Below are 20,037 nucleotides of genomic sequence, written 5' to 3'. Positions count from 1 at the left end.
AAATAAAACGACCCCCAACTCATACGAGGAAGTAATCAGTCTGCCACAGGAAGAGAGAAATAGGTGGGAACAGGCCATGGAGAAGGAGATGGCTAGCCTAAGGGAACTAAATGTGTACACTCCCTCTAAGGTCCCATCCGACAAAACACTCATAGGTACAAAATGGGTTTTCAAAATTAAGGAACTCGAAGACAACAAGACTCTTTATAAGGCTAGGCTCGTGGCCCAGGGGTTTGCACAGAGGTATCCAGACGACTACACGGACACCTATTCACCAACAGTTAGGGCAGAAAGTGTCAAAAGTGCCCTAGTAATAGCATCCATCCTAGGCCTAGAAGTCTATCAATTTGACATTCAGACTGCCTACCTCCATGCAAAGCTAGACAGATACAGACACATTGACATCAAGCACAAACACGTCAGACAGTTATCGAACGTAGGTTTCATCAGAGCCGTACATTGCAAGACTTCTGAACAAATCGCAGACATTCTGACAAAACCATTACCAAATAAACAACACACATATCTGACATCAAAACTAGGAGTAGCTATGTATTGTACGGAGCCAACTCCAAACGTTAGACATTTAGAGGGGGATTTGTTATGAATAATTGCCTAATTTTGTATATGGCAGTGCATGGGTTAACCCCACCTTCCTCACCTAGCCCTTCCCTTGACCCCTCCTTACCTTGACTCCGTCTTCGTGGTACATAAGTCCGTGCACAGGGACTGACCAGCCCAGTTCCAGATGTGCACCTGAAAGGAGAAGACATGGTGTAAATAAATGCCTTTGAATTAAAGACAAATTGTATTTGTGGTTATTGGGCAAGGTCCTTGGAAAAACAATTCACACTCAAGGTCACCCAGTTGGCTTTGGGCCAAAGCAGGACTAGAATTTAGTGTCCCATTTCTAGCCTAAAGCCTTAACCACTACATCAAATTTGCCCTCTTTATTCATTACATTTGTTCATTTAGGCATCCTCAAACATTTGAGAGTGCCTTCTGGGTTTTCTTTTCTATGTCAGATAAAGAATACTTTTTAATATCTCCCAACTATTCAGAATGGGTGTGTCTGCAGCATAGCAAAGGGTACTCATAAATTCCATATGTTCTAATGCATATAACAGATTCCCAGGCTAATCCAGGCACTCATTCGTGATCCAAGTAGCTTGAGATTTTGAGAGGTGAGTCAGTGTATCTATGTTTTCAATATCATAAAACATTACAAATCACACGATCATTCACAATTAACTAAAATAACATTGGTAGCTCAGTTTTGGTAAAAAGAAAAAATGTAGTCTATTATCTCAATTAAACATTTGCCTTATTTATTAATAGTTAAGTGAGATTTACACACGCTTCCTTCCAGCATTAAATTTATTCTCAGGCAGCAATTCCATTAAAAAGAAATTCAGAGTCTCTTTTTGGCTTTTGTCTGCATCTCAATTTCTCATCTTTCTTAGATGAGAGTGCTTTAATTCACAATCCCTTTTAAAAGTAATGAATTAGTCTATGTCATCAAACCTATGAAACTAGAATCTAAATCTTGCGATGTGACTCAAGTACAAAAACATCTTTACAGGATAGAAAATCACTTTTGAAAAGCAAAAAAAAAAAAAAAAGCAAGAGAAAAAAAGCCTTTATCAAAAAATATATTACTCTTTTTAAGAAAAGTGTGGGACAATTGAGGGTATGTATAGTGTGCAATGGCAGGAAAAAAAATGCTCTAAGTGTTTTGCCTCCAAGTAACTCCTAGTTCAGTCTAAATGTCAGTGTTCATGAATGTGTCTGTCTGGATTCTTGTTAATTATGCATAACAGGGTCAGTATTTGGCACCCAGATGAGAAAATGTGGCCAAAGATGTTTTGTGCAGCTGTCAAATGTTCTTTAGCTGATTGGTAGAATAATTAGATACAAAGGGTGAATAGGAAACTCAAAGATCTCTGGAATGTGCAACCACTCCATTTAACTACCTATTTTACTCTTTAGACTACTAACACAGCAGATGCCTCTGACCCCAATGCATCCATATAGGTCTCTAGACAGATACAGTAGGGAATGTTTGTACAAATGGGACTTTTTGGAAATTGGCCTCTTTAGGTGAAGTGGAGCACATAGGCACATCATAATCTGCCCTTTTCATAATGTTACAATGTTTGCAACACAAACACGATAGAATAGGAAAAAAATTGCTTTCAAACAGCATGAATAACAGTAAAGCTATTAGAAAATATGAAAATATTGGAATTCTTTTTCTTTTTTTTTTCTTTCTTTTTTTTTTTTTTTTTTTGACTTTCTGTTTTGTCCAAAAATCAACCAGGGTATAATTTCCATGCACTTCTACTACAACATTTTACTTTCTGCAAAGCCACCTGTATCAGGCACATTTTTCAGGAATTAATATTATTTAATCATAGCTCTGAGGCTTCATTGTTTTTTCAAGTGGCAAGTCTATTAATAATGCTTTACTTTGTACTGCTGCTGAATTTTTATCCTAGGCACTTCGGTCTTTGGAATGTATTCCTACAATTACACAGTATAACAATTCAAATGGATCTTGGAGATCATCTAGGCCAGGGGTCCCCAATCCCGGTCTATGGACCGGGACCAGTCCATGGTCTGATATGAATCAGGCCACACAATCGACAGGTAAATGAGCAAAGCTTCATCTATACATGCACAGGATGTAAGTTGACCACAAAACCATATCCGCTCCGGTCTGTAGAAAAATTGTCATCCATGAAACTGGTCCCTGCTGCCAGAAAGGTTGGGGATCCCTGATCTAGTCCAACTCTCTGCTCACTGCACAAATCCACTACTATTCACCCTGACAGATGGCCATGCAAAAGACAGCCTTTCCACTATAGAATATTTCTGTTAGGAAATCGCATCTCATGTCCATCCAAAATCTATTTCTTTCTTGTCTTGGAACAGTTCTGTCTTGTTTTCATAATATAGTGTACAAGACACTAATAGTGCATTCCCAGTTAGGATATCCAGGTAAGGAATGTTTAGATAGCATTAAAAAGCCCTAATAAAACTAGGAAGAACATACTCTACACCAGGATGAGACCCTGGTAAAAATCTGCACTATAGGACTGACATTTTATCCTGCCATTCCCATCAATGATATCTGAATATGCTTTGGAATTATTTGATTAGACAGCTGTTCATTTGCCTGGTAATTTAGATCCTTGCCTTATGCTCTGCCAACTCTCTGTGTTATGAAAATTATAATTTTGGCTACTTAAAGTATACTTAACCTATGTGTATGTTGCTCTAGGCCCAGCGCAGTTGGGATGGGTCACAACCATTGGGTATTGGATTCAGAACCACACAATTAGAATATTTATCAAATCAAATCTTTATTATTATTCATTTAAAGCTTTATTTCAAAGCAATATAATAAAATAACTTATTGTAACATGAAATAGTAATCAAATAATATTCAGGAATATAATATAATTCAGGAAAACAAATAATGAATATTCAAGAATAAAATAAAGCCAAAAAAAAAAATCTTAAACCTCTTCTGCCAGGAAAGGAATCCCAAAGAGATGAGAGTGAGCAGATGCCTTCAAAGCTGAAACATGTACCACCCTCCTGGTTAGGAACTGCATCAATATTATGTCCTGTGGAGGTTTCAGACTAGCTAATATAGGGTCTGAAGCATAATTAAGGCCACCTGCTTTTGCATGTTTTTCCATCTACATGATTTTACTAAGGAGTAGGATACAAGTTTGTCTTATTTTGGAATGAGTTACTGTCCTGAGAACCTCAAAGTTCATGGTTGACGATTCTGCCAAGAATGAAACCATCAAGGTCAAAGAGTCTTTGTTTATATCATGTGCTGATATGGCTGTCTCAAACTTAAGGAGTATCTGTTTTCAATGTTAAATGGGTTAAATACGAGAAAGATAATTCTACTTTATACCAGTATCTCACCAAAGACATGGCAAAACATAGTATGACCCAAGTATGGACCTTTAGTGATTAAAATAAATGCTTCCTTAGTACTGCACTGTAATACTGAAGCATTATATGAAAATATAATATCATGTAGTTATACATATCATGCACTTAAAGAAAAGTGGTACGTACCACTTTTCAATTTCTTCTCACCAATTTTTTGGTAGAATACCAGCACTACAATGCGTAATATTTTATATTACGCATGGATATTTAATAATATCCAAACTACATAGTCTAGAGCTGCTAATTTATCAGTGTCAGAGTTAGCTGAATTGTTTTTTCCACATTCAGACTGTTTTAGGAAGAATTTATTTATGATGTCCTATAGATGGATGGTCGTATGTACACTTGAGTTGGTCCCTTTTCTTCCTTTCATCCTATCAACCAAAACTTCTTTTCCAAATTTACAGCATGTCTCTTCACTGTTCACTTAAAAAAGGTAGTTCTTTATTATGATCTACCTCATGCAGCCTCTTCATGGATTAATGCCTTGTGGTGGGGAAAGGGCTTGCATAGCTCAATGAAGCTATGAGCTATGCTGTGCAGGGCCAGCCAAGACAGACAGGTCATAGCAGAGAGTTCTTACAAAATGTGATCCACTAGAGAAAGAAATGGCAACCCACTCCAGTATCTTTGCCATGAAAACACCATGGACAGTACCAAAAGGGAAAAAGATATGACGCCAGAAGATGAGCCTCTCAGATCAAGAGGTGTCCGATATGCTACTGGGGAAGAGCAGAGGGATAGTACTAGTAGCACCAGAAAGAGTGAAGCGACTGGGCCAAAGATGAAAGGACGCTCAGCTGTGGATGCATCTGGTGGTGAAAAGAAAGTCCGATACTGTAAAGATTTTTTTCCATAGGAACCTGGAATGTAAGATTCATGAATTAAGGCTGGACGTGGTCAAACAAGAGATGACAAGACTGAACATCGACATCTTAGGAAACTAAAATGGACAGGAATGGGTGAATTTAATTCAGATAACCATCAGGTATGCTACTGCAGGCAAGAATCCCTCAGAAGAAATGGAGTAGCCTTCATAATCAATAAAAGAGTAGGAACTATGGATGGAGGTTCGCAACATTGTACAAGCGGTAGCAACTAAAACCACCCCAAAGAAAAAGAAATGCAAGAAAGCAAAATGGCTGTCTGAGGAAGCTTTGCAAATAGCTGAGGAAAGAAGGGAAGTGAAAGGCAAGGGAGAAAGAGAAAGATACACGCAATTGAATGCAGAATTCCAGAGAATAGCTAGAAGAGATAAGAATACCTTCTTAAATGAACGGTGTAAAGAAATAGAAGAAAACAATAGAATAGGGAGGACCAGAGATCTCTTCAAGAAAATTGGAGATATGAAGGGAACATTTCATGCAAAGATGGGCATGATAAAGAACCAAAATGGCAGGGATCTAACAAAGGCAGAAGAGATTAAGAAGAGGTGGCAAAATTACACAGAAGAACTAAACAAGAACGAGTTTAACATCCCTGATAACCACGATGGGATGGTCACTGATCTTGAGTCAGACATCCTAGAATATGAAGTCAAATGGGCCTTAGGAAATCTGAGCAACAAAGCTAGTGGAGGTAACGGTATTCCAGCTGAGCTATTCAAAATCTTAAAAGATGATCAGTAAAAGTGCTACACTCAATTTGTCAGCAAATTTGGAAAACTCAACAGTGGCCACAGGATTGGAAAAGGTCAGTTTACATTCCAATTACAAAGAAAGGCAATGCCAAAGAATGTTCAAACTATTGCACCATTGCACTCATTTCACATGCTAGTAAAGTTATGCTTAAACTCCTACAAGCTAGGCTCCAGCAATATGTGGATCGAGAACTACCAGAAGTACAGATAGAATTTTGAAGAGGCAGAGGAACTAGAGATCAAATTGCTGACATACACTGGATCATGGAGAAAGCTAGGGAGTTCCAGAAAAACATCTATTTCTGCTTCATTGACTATGCTAAAGCCTTTGATTGTGTGGATCACAACAAATTGTGGCAAGTTCTTACAGAGATGGAAGTACCAGACCATTTTATTTGTCTCTTGAGAAACCTATATGCGGGTCAAGTAGCAACAGTGAGTACTGAACACGGAACCACTGATTGGTTCAAAACTGGGAAAGGAGTCTGGCAAGGTTGTATACTGTCACCCTGCTTATTTAACTTATATGCAGAGCACATAGTGAGAAAGGCGGGGCTAGAGGAATTAAAAGTTGGAAATAAGATTGGCGGGAGAAATATCAACAACCTCAGATATGCAGATGATACCACTCTAATGGCAGAAAATGAAGAGGGACTAAAGAGCCTCTTGATGTGGGTGAAGAAGGACAGTGCAAAGCTTGGCTTGAAACTCAATAGTAAGAAAACTAAGATCATGGCATCCAGCCCTCTCAATTCCTCGGGGAATTGAGATGGGGAAGAAATGGAGGTACTGACAGATTTTATTTTCCTCCAAGATCACTACAGATGGGGACTGCAGCCAAGAAATTAAAAGACTCTTACTCCTGGGGAGAAAAGCTATGGCGAATCTAGACAGCATTCTAAAAAGAAGAGACATCATCCTGCCAACAAAAGTGCATATAGTCAAGGCTATGGTTTTCCCAGTTGTAATGTATGGCTGTGAAAGTTGGACCATAAGAAAGGCTGAGCACCAAAGAATTGAGGCCTTTGAACTGTGGTGCTGGAGAAGACTTCTGTGAGTCCCTTGGACTTCAAGGTGATCAAACTGGTCAGTCCTAGTAAAGGTCAACCCTGACTGCTCTTTAGAAGGCCAGATCCTGAAGATGAAACTCAAATACTTTGGTCACCTAATGAGAAGGAAGGACGCACTGGAGAAGAACTTAGTGCTGGAAAAGATTGAGGGCAAAAGAAGAAGAGGACATCAGAGAATGAGGTGGCTGGATGGAGTCACTGAAGCAGTAGGTGTGAGATTAAATGGACTCCAGAGGATGGTAGAGGACAGGAAGGCCTGAAGGAATGTTGTCCATGGAGTCGTGATGGGTCGGACACGACTTCACAACTAACAACAACAACCTCTTGCAGTTCTGAATTTGATACATTAATTTTCAAATTGTTCTTGCGGATATTGACTTTTACCAGGAACTAACTAACCCTTATTATATTTTTTCTTTACAAATTCTTTTGATATTATTTTCTGTTCAGCTTGAAGAGCTAAATATGGATTCTGCTGAATAAAACTGAAACTTTTATATGTGTAGACTATTCATATCTGACCTGAAAACAGAATAGGATAGTTTCATCTACAATGTCAACAGGGTCCTATAAAGATTAATGGGGTACCTTCCAAGCAACAAGGACTTGAGTGATTTCAAGGATTCCAAAGATTCAAAAAATCAATTTTGCTGAAACTGTCCTTGCTTAATTTAACATCTTATAGTATTTGACATCCCTCTGGCCTGGTGTTAGTAGAAAATAACAGACTTCTAGATGTAACTGTCATATTTACAAAAGAAAATACATATGTAGAATACTCATATTCTTCACATTAAAATTAAAAGCTTCTGTTAATTATAGTTAAAGTGTGTGTGTGTGTGTGTGCGCACACACACACATACAAACACAAACACACATATATATTTAATTTCATAGCATTCAAGAACTAATTGAAGCAGATGTGCCTTTGGATCTAAAATTTAGGTGCTTGCAAACATGTCTCGGTCACTGTTTCATCAATGTTTTACAAACCAGCAGTTCCTCCTTGAGGCTCAAAGTATGATAAAAGAAATCATAAAATATTATAATTTTACTGACATATAGCTATGAGGTATAAAATAAATGCTGTTTACAGTGAAGAATTTTTATGTCCAAATTTCAGTTTCCAAATAATATCACTTTTATGAAAGGATTGTAATAATAATAATAATAATAATAATAATAATAATAATAATACATCAACAACAACAACAAAGGTTGTTGCAGCAACCTGTATCACCCATTAGCACCAATCAATGGTATTTATGATACATTTTTAAATGTATCGTATTTACTCAGTTGACTGAGTTTCATGTTTAATGAATAAAAGAAATAATAATAATAATAATAATAATAATAATAATAATAATAATAATAATAATATGTTCATTTGAACTGGATTTTTAAGCAGAACTAATACAGAAAGAGATATGGTTAACGACTGCTTTTATTGAAGTGATTTAAAGATCTTGAAAATTTATTGCAACCTCATAAAAATTTTAAATGTAATCCACAAAAAAAAAAGACTCCATTCCATACAAATTAGCAGACTGTTTGGCCTTCACTGCACCAGAAGATTTACTAAGCAATCATTATAATTGCATGGAAGCCACAATGCCAAACTGTTTCCATTTTGTTAACATTAGTGGTGTTCCGACGTATACACAGCATAAGAGAATGGTGTAATGTTTCAGAACAGAGAGTCATCGTATCAGAAGTCAAGAGGATAAGAATGCACTTGATTGATAAAGATAGCCCATAGCCTACAAGAGGTGAAAAAAAATGAGCTTTTTTCTAGATTGATAGCTATTCTGATATATGAATATGGTTGGAGAGAAAGCAATTGTGGTGAGTGGTGATTTTAGATGACAAGGAATTAGATTTTCAGAGGGCATACAGATTCCAGAGAAGAGTCACTTGGGAAAGCTGAGGTAAAGGCGAGATAAAAGATTAGAGATATAGGCTGGAGACTCTTGAGTTGGCTAGCTATACTCAAGTTAGGATCTTTGTCTATAGGAGCACACTAAGTATAGTGGACAGCAGAATGCTGACTGAGATGATAGATTTGGCTTTTTAATTATGTGTTGAATCCTGACTAGTAGTTTTCTGTTGGTCCAATTATCTTTTTTTTTTTTTTTAATTTGACTTATATGCCGCCCTTCTCTGGAGACTCAGGGCGGCTTACAATGTGCTAAGCAATAGCCTTCATCCTTTTGTATATTTATACAAAGTCAGCTTATTGCCCCCACAACTGGGTCCTCAATTTACCTACCTTAGAAAGGATGGAAGGCTGAGTCAACCTTGGGCCTGGCGAGATTCATTACAGTTTTAATCTTGGTGGGGTTGGGAAGTGATGACAGATGTTGGAACAAATTGTTTTCTTCTGATCTCTGGAACGTCCTATTTTGATAACAATGAACTACCATATAATATCTTCATTTACTCATCAGAATGTGTTTTGTTTTGGATCACTGAGTCACATTTCTTAAGCAACCTCCCCCCCAATTCATACCTTTGATGTACCACTATTGGTCTGGAAAGGAATGTGTTTCTGTTCACTTTGGCATGGCTTTTTTGCATTAGTCATGTTTGCAAATGATCAGATCAGTCGAGCATGACTTTTTTTATTATTATTAAGCTAGTCATTAGTCATGTAGCAAACAATCATTCAACAAGTAAAGAAAGGCTGTTTTCTACTCAAATATGGACACTGTCCATATTTGGTCATGCTCTTTATTTCCTTCTTTTTATTTTGATTTACAATAATCCAGATACCAACCTATTAAAGCCTAATTATTTCATTAACTAGTTTAAAAGATTTTATATCTAGAAATGAGGTCCTGGAAATCTACTGGTTAGGGGTGGGATGAGGTTAGCCTTCATTTTAAATATGATATTCTGCTTTAAAAAGTTCTGAGGGCCTCATAAATAAAATGAACTTTCAATTATTTGTGCAACAATGATTAAGGAAGGTCACTGAGATTATGCAACAATATATTTTTTTAATTCTACTACTCTGTAAAGTTTTGTAATTAATCACCTCATTTGTTCTATGATTGATTTATACAAATCAAGTTTATTTAATCATTATTCATTTGTTTAAATTCAGTACATTTCAGTAACCACAGTAATTCTTCCCCCTAGCCCTTTTCTCCTTTTAAATTTCATTGCAAAACTAATTTCACCAGCATTACGAATAGTTCAGAAACTACTGGAATATAATGCTTTATAATTATGGACTGTTCCACTTTTTTAAAGCAAGGTGATAAAACAATGGACATCACAAAAATAAATAAATAAAATGGCTCATGGCAGAATAATAATTTAAAATAATAGAAATGGTAAAATAATAGAAATGAATATATGTAGCTCAGGATTGTCATGTGTCCTGTGAAGTCCTTGGTGCTTCTGAGTTTGGTTGTTTGCTTGAGATATTTCATAACCTAAGTAGATAATATCCTCAGTACAAGTAAGTGTGGGATTTGCTCCCTGTTTACCTATACACAGTAATTTGCCATGGCAGATTTTTTTGTTGAAGAAGGCATGTTTCTTCTTGGTAATTCCTTGACTAGGTTATAGGTTTCTGCTTGATAGCTTGTCTGGTGCTAATACCTACTTATCTGGTCTTTTTATTTCCTTCTTTTGAATGGTATGCAAATATGGTTTATTTCTATGCAATCTATTGATGAATGATTTCTCTGAATGCAAGTTTCTAGGAATTCCCTAGCACTTTGGGATTTAGCTTGGTTTAGGATAATCACAGTTAACATTATGGTTGAGTCTATTCATGTGTTCGAGATGAAAGTTTTTATCATATCTTCTGACTACTAGTTGGTGTCCATGATGTTTATGGGTGATATGCAAATCTGGTGTAGATAGTGGCTGGTACAGTCCTTATACCATAGGTTGTTGATGACTCTCTCTTTTTTTTCTTGATTTACTTATGATGTTTCGAAGGGTTTTCATTTAAAATCAGTTTGGTTGCTGAACCTAAAACAGAGACAGTTTCCCTGCACTCCCACATGATTGAAAAAATGAGAAAGAATGTGACAATGAAAATTGAATGTAGATATGCACATTCATTACTTAATGTATTCATTCCACAACCCACCTTAAACTAAAAGGGCCCAGTTCATTCAGTTCTTTTTTTCATTCTAAATGAAATGAATAACCATCATCATTATCCTTCATACTAATTTCCTAAGATATAAAACAGAAATTATAATAACTAACTCTCTCAATACTCTGGGGTTTCTCAAATTTAATTAGCTACCTTTATATGTTTTGATCCCTCTTTAGGTACAGAAGAGGATGGGGGTAAGTAGAATTAGCCTCTGCAATTAGCAGGTAACTTGAAGTACTGCTGTGCTGAAAATTTATTTTCATAAAAAAAAAAAACCTGCTCTCATTTAATTAGATAAAAATGATTTGTAATAAAGAAAGGATTTTTGACAAAATCTTGATAGACAAGATCTGACATTCTTATGCTTGTGTTATTTAAAAAATAGCCAAGAGAAATGTATAAGTGTTTAAATTTTATCACTTCTCCAGCAGTCTTCAGCTCTTCTGGTTTCTTACACCTCAATTAAATACAAAGGGAAGATATGACCAAGAAATTCCTCCTAGGAAATCTTTTTTTTTCCTCTCAAGAAGAAAAAGCAGTCAGAAAAGCTGAAGAGCATTAGAGAGAACTGTAACAAGGAAAAAAACAAAAGTACTTTCTACTCAGAAATACAATGAAAATAAATGGTAAAGAAATTCTAAAAAAACCCCTTAGAATAGATGAAAATCATTTTCATGGGAGGAAAAACAAGCTACCAAAAATGGATGGACTGATTGTGGCACAACTTTATCATAAAATCCAAAGATGTGTTAAGGCTGCTATAGACATTATATTGACCACAATAGTATAAAGTTCTACGCTCCATGGCATAGGGCCTAGCTATCTTCGAGACCACCTGCTGCTACCGACGACCTCCCAGCGACCCGTGCGCTCCCACAGAGAGGGCCTCCTCAGGGTGCCATCAGCCAAACAATGTAGGCTGGTGACCCCCAGGGGGAGAGCCTTCTCTGTGGGGTCACCTACCCTCTGGAATCAGCTGCCCCCAGAGATAAGGAGAATCCAAGACCTCAGTGCCTTCCGCCGTGCCCTTAAAACCCACTTTTTCCAGCAAGCCAGGCTGGTTTAGGAAGAAATTTTTTAAAATTTTTAAATGTTTAATTGGTTTGTGGTTTTTTAAATTTTGGGCCAAATTTATATAGATTTTAATTGTTTTTAATATTTGTATTTCATGTTTTTAATTCTGGCTGTGCACCACCCTGAGTCCTCAGGGAGAAGGGCGGTATATAAATTGAAAAATAAAAAATAAATTAAAAAAAAAGTTAGACAATCTGAACTTCATTTCTAAATGACAAGGTTTTCTGTATAAGTTGGTGGTATCCTGAGCTGAAAGGACACAATTTTCTTCCCCTCTGGAGTTAAAAATCTACTCCAATTTTGGATAATATCCAGAAAACTTTAATGGCAGAAACAAAGAGCCAAAAGGGATTTTCACACAAAAATTCTATATGCATCAGATTTCACCCATAGTTATAAATACAGAATGGATAAAATGTATTATATATGCATATGTATACATATACCTACACATACACATGCATATACATACAGTGTATGCATGTGGCAAATTTCTGCTAAAGAATTTCACTGGTGTTTGAAAGTTTCCTTACTTTTACTCTTCAACTTTACAAAATTAAATTAAAAAATTGCTGCCTACATAATTCCCTGCCTGTGGCATGACAACATGTACAACATGAGATAACATTTGGGTAGTTTATGAACTGGACACATGACTGTTATTAATCACAATCTTGAACATAGTCTTGAAGCTTTGTGCAAGACTCTTGAACATAGTCTTGAAGTTTTAGTCTCAATTTCTGTAGCTCAGTAAAGTTGCTTGATTTCTAGCAGTTGATTCAATGAAGTTTGCTGCCAATAATTCAGCTCTAAAAGTCACCAAAACATATCTGAACCTACCTATATTGTGTCTGTGCTTGCTTTCACAAACTGATTAGAGTTGTGCAGTGACTAGATGTTCATAGGCCAGATCATAGAATCATAGGACTGGAAGGGACCTTGGAAGTCTTCTCATCTAAACTTCTGCTCAAGACAGGAGATCTTATACCATCCTGGACAAATGATTGTCCAGTCTCCTTTTGAAAACCTCCAGTTTCTACATTCCAGAAATAGTCTAGCCTCCTCTAGGTAGCCTAGGGATAATCTGACCGCATTTTATTCCTATTTCTACAGCACAGTTCAAGAAATATAGAGTCCTGTTCATGCAGAAAGGAATATCTCCCTCTAGCTTTACAAAAATTGTAGTCTTCTAGTATGCATGTTGCTCTGTTCATTAATGAGATCCCTGATGCTCCTTGCCTTCCTAATCAGCCAAGTATCTAGAATTTTCTAGACAAACTGTGCCAGAACAAACACAGCCCAAGAGTATGAATATGAAGTGTATTAATGTGTTATATCATCACACTTACCCAAAGTGACGACAACTCTATCAGATGTTGGATGCTTTCCCATAGTTATGAGTTCTTAAAATAATTAATGGGCGAGGGTGCAATTCAGTTTTATCTGTTGCTAGTAATAGATGAGTTCATGATGCAACAAGGAGCTTCAAATTGAAGTCCATATCCTCATCACAGTAGGGTTCAAAAACTCTAGAAAGTTCCTAAAATAATTAATGGGGGAAGTAGTGCAGTTCAGTTTTATCTGTTGCTAGTAGTAGATGGCCAGCCCATGATGCAATAGGGACTTCAAAATTAAGTCCATATTCATGATTATAGTAGGGTTCCAAAGCTCTAGCAAGTTTAATGTGGATGGTAGCAAACAAGCCTACAATCTACACCTGAGCTGGTATCTGTGTACCAAGACACATTGGATTTGATGCTATTTGCAGCAGCATCCTTCCTTTCATCTTTTCATTGCATAACCCTGGCTTATCTAAGCAATTCTGTTTCTCTGCTGCTGAACGTATTATACACAATGTCATAACACTTTATGTGACAACATGTACAATATGAGATAATATTTGGGTAGTTTATGAACTGGCCACATGACTGTTATTAATCACAATCTTAATTCTTATTGATCTTAGAATAGTTTTAGACTCCAAAAGTGTATAAGAGCCGCGGTGGTGCAGTGGTTAGAATGCAGTACTGCAGGCTACTTCTGCTGCCTGCTGGCTGCCTGAAATTTGGCAGTTTGAATCTCACTCAAGGTTGATTCAGCCTTTCATCCTTCCAAGGTCAATAAAATGAGGACCCAGGTTGTGGGGGAAATATGCTGACTCTGTAAACAGCTTAGAGGGAGCTGTAAAGCACTGTGAAGCGATATATAAGTCTAAGTTCTATTGCTATTGCTATAAGTGTACATACTTATGAGTTTAATAAGTGATTTACATTTTACCTGGTATTATGTGGTTATAAAAATAAAAAAAAATCTTCGTCCTCCTCTCTACTTTACTTACATTTAGACATAAAATTTAACAATGATTATTTTGATTTACAGATTGTATTTCATTACAGTGTAGGATGAAGAGCACAGAAGAGCAATATTTGACCTCATTATTATCTTCGTAATATTTATTTTTGCTTACTGCTGAGATGGCTGCAGCCTTATGCTGATCTTTGACCAAAATAAAGATTTATTTTATTTTTCATTGGTTTTAAAATTAGGAAGGCCAGTTTTCCATAAACATGATTATACATGTTCTGTGTGTGAGAGCGGGAGGGAGGGAGGGAGGGGAGACAGAGAGATCTTCTCTTTGTGTACAGCAGGTAAGTTCTGAGATTCACAGTGTAAATAATACACATAGATTCAGTCATTCAATGCAGGGTTTACTCTTTCTAGGCATACCTACTGTGGAAAAAACATCCAGGCCCAAGCCCAATTTAAATTATCCTATAGGCCTGGTTGGCTAAATTCCTAGTTAGATAAATTATGGGACTAACGCACTTTTAAAGGATAGAAACAAACAGATTGTAAGAACGCATTGTGACAAATACCCTCTATTTAGATGTGTCTTATCAAGCAGTGGTTCTTACCAATGATGAGAGTGAAGTTATTTTTTTTCATGCTGTTTACTTGTTTATGACTCACGTAAGCTTAATTGCTAGCATCATAAGTTCATTGAATATGCATAGTATTATTTCTTGACACATATTTGACATACATGTGCGTTTTGCTTCTGGATTTCAAAATGCTAATTTTTATATGAAAATCAAGATATTAAGTATTCTGTAATTAGAATGTATTTGTAATGTATGATAGATGCTTTACAAATAGACTGTTTCGCCCTAAGCCTATATATATAAAAAGTTCTCACAGGGAGTAGTTATTGCTTGAACATGAGCCAAGTTCCAAATACTCCCTGTACCTTTTCACTTAGTCTAGTGCTGTGCTTATATCACAGAGTCAATCTTTTCCCCTTATATAGGTCTAAACCTCTAATGAGGTAGCTCATTAAAATCTTTTTCATTCCTTGTACCTTAGACACTGGCGTTATAAAGGAAAACTATATCTAGGAAGGAGGGACAAAATAAATTCATGAAAAAATATACTTAGGATCATTACAATCTATAGCTGTTGGGCTGCTGAAAAGAATAATAGTCATTTTCTATTTAAACTTAACAAAATCATGTGAGCTGTCAAGCTACGGTTGTAAATTGGATGGCTACCATATAGTTATATCATGTCTGTTCTTTTTCAATCCATGTCTGGGTAATTCAAAGTATGGCTTAAACTTTTAAAAGTCTAATTGGCTTGGGACCATCTTATCTAAAATAATGACCTCCTCATTACTCCTGCCAGTATTTTAGATATATCCCATTAAATTTCTCTTCTACTTTTAGGCCAAGCATTTATTTCACTATGATATCACCACATTGATGAAAATGCAGGATCAAAGTTAAGGGGAGGAAAGCAGAACACTACATAGGGAAAGAAAAAGGGGACCACCTGAAGATTTTCCCTTGTGCAAATTCCCTCCCCAATATGACTACCCCCCCTTTTTTTTAAGTTCATCTGTATAATGCTAGAATAGAGGACAATTTCTTCTTCCATTCTCAGATAATAATTTCATAACTAAAGGAAGATCTAGAGTGAGTGAAAGAAGCTCATTTGTAGTGAATACTTGTAATATACACAGATTTATTTTCTTTTTGAGAAGAAAATTAAAGCAGAAGATTTAAATAGTCTCCTTTTTCTCCATAAACTAACCAAACAAACAACATCCATATTCATGAACCAAATAACCAATAACAACGAAGTTACACAGCAAAATAAAATAACAAAATTTTAAACAATATAAAGTATCGAAAGAGAATAAAAAGCGAAATAGACAAAATAGGAAATTAGCTACTGATATTATCCTCAATATGGGAAAAATAAATGTGTAAGTTGTTTATTATATAATACTGTAGCTAAACAATCTAAACCATAAGCCGCCTAATTGCATAGCAATTGCACAAAGTTTAGCTCCCATTCTGGATGTTTCAGGAGATGCATCGGCCTCTATAAGCACATTCAATTTTTTTTAATTATTTATGATTCTTGTAAATGTCCTACTCACATTTCTTTCAAAGAAGATAAAATAAAATGCTATGGAATTAGTGGGCCTTTTAGGGTGGCACTCAGTGGTTTGTTGCCCCTGGTTCGGACTGGTTCGCAAGATCCTCGAGGCTTAAGAAATGGATGGGAATACCAAATATGCTTCTTCCTGTATTTTTTGTTTTGAAGATGTGAAAAGCTGAAGATGCTTATTGTATGAGAAGCAAAACCCCTTCAAGAGAAAAATCACTGAAAGTCCAGTTGCCTTTTGGGGAAGCACCTTTGAGAAAACCATCACATGTATGACTAAAATCTCCATAGATGATTGGGATTCCCAATCCATTTCTCCCCAAATGGATGGGAAGCATTGGTTTATCCAGATTTTAATAGTATGGCAATAGTAGTTGCCATATTATTGCCAATAGTATGGCAAAGAGATTATGGAATTGTACTGTACTTCTCGAAATTGAATTCCATATGTGGCAATAACCACATTATTGGGAAATTGATTGGTGAGTTTTTCCTTTCCTTCTTCCCTTCTCCAATCAGCAAATATTGCCATTAAAACTGGGCTATATCTGGTTAACCTTGCAACAGCCTTAATTTGGCAAGGGTTGCTATCTCAACCATCCCTTTGATATTTGGATGCTCTGGCCCTTTCACTTTTTATCAATAATCAGTGTGTTTGTCTTGCCAGTAAAGGTATTACTTTGAGCTGCTTTATGCAAATCAGCAGACTTTAAATTATTGTTCCTAATTTTGGATTTTTATGTCACACATGGATGAGCAAATGCGCACAGGAAAGTAAATAAATGGGAGGGAGATGGAAGAAAGGAAAAACACAGCCGCTCTAAAAAGAGGTGGGGGAAGCAGTGCAAAATAGAATATAAAATGCCTGAAATAGAGCCAGTGGGAGTGGGGAGGGTGCACATTAAACATTATATTTGAATTTGCTTTGCAGAAGGATTAAATGCTCACTGTGGACTAGGAGGGAATCCATTTCTCATGGTGAATTTATATCAGTCCACAGGGAGCCTTATCAAGGCGCAGCTGACTAATGAAGATCATTTTCAGTTGATTTCATTAGTATTTAAGTTATAGCATAAAGCACTTTCCCTTGGGTGCTCTGAAAGTTAGTGATTTACATATATTTGCCAGGAAAATTTTGGTCTGGCTAATGTAAAAGTGATTTGTTAGCCGAGTGCAGATTTCTTTTCATCTACCTCACCTAATTTCACCTATTCAGAAAAACAAGTATTAACTATTCATGTAATTTTTTGTCTTCCGTTATAGCTGAAAATTAAAGTAAAATCAAGATGTTGCTGCCAGATGCCTCAGCCCTTGTATATCATTCTCTATTTCACTGCAAGCCAATCTGAGCTGGGTTGCAATAGTGTATTTATAGTAGAAAGACTCATATATCTTTTTAAGAAACAGTGTCCTTTAAGCACTGCTTTATAAAACAGTACTGTATGCAGAAGGATTTGTCAGTGAATATAATAACTTAAAGAACTTGAGGTTGGAAGCTGCACATTTGCATTTGTGTAACAAAAACAGAACTTTGCATTCTGTTTGCATAGCTCTATTTTAAATATATCCGAGCAATCATTTTTTTCAATGTGAGCCCTACCTCAAATACAAATGTGTTGCTTACTTTGTTTCCTCACTTGTATCAAATTAAAACTTTTGTCATTTTACCCGCAGGTCTTCCCACATCTACCGTATATATTTTCAAGATGCAAGAATAGACTAGTAACTTAGTTTGAAAAGGGAAAGGGTTTTATATTTCTCTCCATTCCAATATATATGTTCCAAGGTCAAATCCACCTTGGAATGTGGATGTGCACACTATGCAAATAGATCTATAGGATTATGAGTGTTAATTGTATGGGGAAATATTTTCAATATTAGAAGTATAGCTTCAATGCATGGGTTTCCTCTTTGCTTCATTAATTCTATGCATGAGCATTAACTTGACAATTTGTTCAAGGGAAAAGGGTCAGCTACCCTCAAGTATTAGGTAGCCAAATTCATAGAGCAAGTAAAAATACAAAATAACAGAGGGGGAATTTTAATCATTTTAATGATTAACTAAATGGAACTGAGAGTGTCTTAATCATACTGAATATGTTCTGTTGAATTGGTATTCTCTAGATAAATGTTTTGTCTACAATAGGGAGATTAATTTCCCACAAGACTTGCTTATGTCCTTGTAGAAGAGTCATATGATTGGATTCGGCCTGATACAATTTAACTGTATGAAATCAGAAGAATGATCTTTCTGATAATGTCTAAGATCTATATGAGCATGCATGTTTATAATACATGGTAATCTTCACAATATTATAGATATAGCTTCAATGCATGGGTTTCCTCTTTGCTTCAGCAATTCTATGCAGGAGCATTAACTTGATAATTACAGGAATGCTCATGGCTATTTTTCTCAGGTTTATCAATTTTGGTAGTAAATGTCATAAGTAGGTTCTTTTTTCCTTACTTAGGAAGAGTTGCATACAGAAGAGTTGAGTTTTACATTCTTTCCCTTGATTACATGTAGCATTATGCAGATGGGAAAAAGTGTGATGCAGATATCTATTTTTTTTTCAAGTTCCATGCATAACTACCTGAAAATGCCAGGTTTTCCTCATAAGAATCTGTAATCAATTCAGAGGCTAACAACAGTAAATGCTCCATCAAGCCACTAGCCAGAGCACCTTTGGGAAGAATGATAAAGTGGCAGAGGATATATTTCAAAATAGCAAATAAAAATGTTGGTCTTTTGTCAAAAAACAGAAAGCAAGACAAGCATTTTTCAATAAATATGTAACTTGCACCATGCTGATATTTGCATCCTCATACACAATTACTATATAGCATTGGAAACTGCTTCTCAGTCTCTCTAAGTAATATATGTAAAGCATTGTGAGCCATCATCTCAAGCATTTCATTTATCACACTAAATGAATCCAGTTATAACTCATTCAGTTTAGATGTTATGTCAGCTGTGGCACGTTCTCTGAATATAGTAGCCACAGCTGCCCCTGACTGACTTTTTTTTAAAGATGATCCTGAATAGCAACACCCAGACAAACCAGACACCAAAGTGATGATAAGGTCAATAGTACTGTTCTAGGTTCTTTTTTTTTTTTTTCAGAAGGTAAACTTTGTAAAATTAATTTATTTTGGCAGAAGCCAATGAACTCAATTATAAGTTAATACAAAATACCAATCATTCTTAGACTTTTGGAATAAACTTCCGAATGCAATCTTTTTTATGTAAAAATTTCCTTTGTTAAAGGTATCAGTTTCTTTTTTTTGTATTTATATCATTTTTTCTATATATACTTTTTGTTTCCTTTTTAAAAAGAGCAAAAGAATTATAGGTAAGAGCTGATTTTTGCCATTTTTTAAAAAGGTTTAAATTGTAAAAATGTTTAACAGAAAGAAAAAAAAAAGAAACAAAACTTTCAACTATTTGCTCCCAGAAAAGTTGCTCCTATTTCGTGATTCCCATTATAGGCTCAAGAAATAATACCGAAGCCTTTAGACATAGACATAGACTTGTCCTTTTGGGATCAAGTTATATCATACTCTATGTTTGAACCACAACCTGTAATGCTATTTATTCTAAACCAATGAAGTGGGGTACCAAAAGGGGCTGCAGATGTAGGTGGATCAAAAATTCAATTGACAGATTTGTATGATTAAAAAGCAATTAAAACCAACAAATCAAGTAG

The 20,037-nt window shown here is 35.8% G+C and overlaps 1 long non-coding RNA gene across 1 annotated transcript in view; it reads right to left on the bottom strand.

The window, feature by feature from the left end:
• Positions 1 to 688: 688 nt before the first annotated feature.
• Positions 689 to 20,037, bottom strand: part of LOC117672732 (uncharacterized) — a 93,235-nt gene continuing 73,886 nt past the window's right edge. Inside the window, exon 3 of the long non-coding RNA XR_004593337.2 lies at positions 689 to 756. This is a non-coding gene — a long non-coding RNA (uncharacterized LOC117672732). The remainder of the gene's footprint in view (positions 757 to 20,037) is intronic.

Source organism: Pantherophis guttatus, chromosome 3 (genome assembly GCF_059756535.1).
Source record: "Pantherophis guttatus breed Tessera chromosome 3, ASM5975653v1, whole genome shotgun sequence".
Taxonomy (NCBI): Eukaryota; Metazoa; Chordata; class Lepidosauria; order Squamata; family Colubridae; genus Pantherophis; species Pantherophis guttatus.
This window is presented reverse-complemented; position numbering and strand designations above follow the sequence as displayed.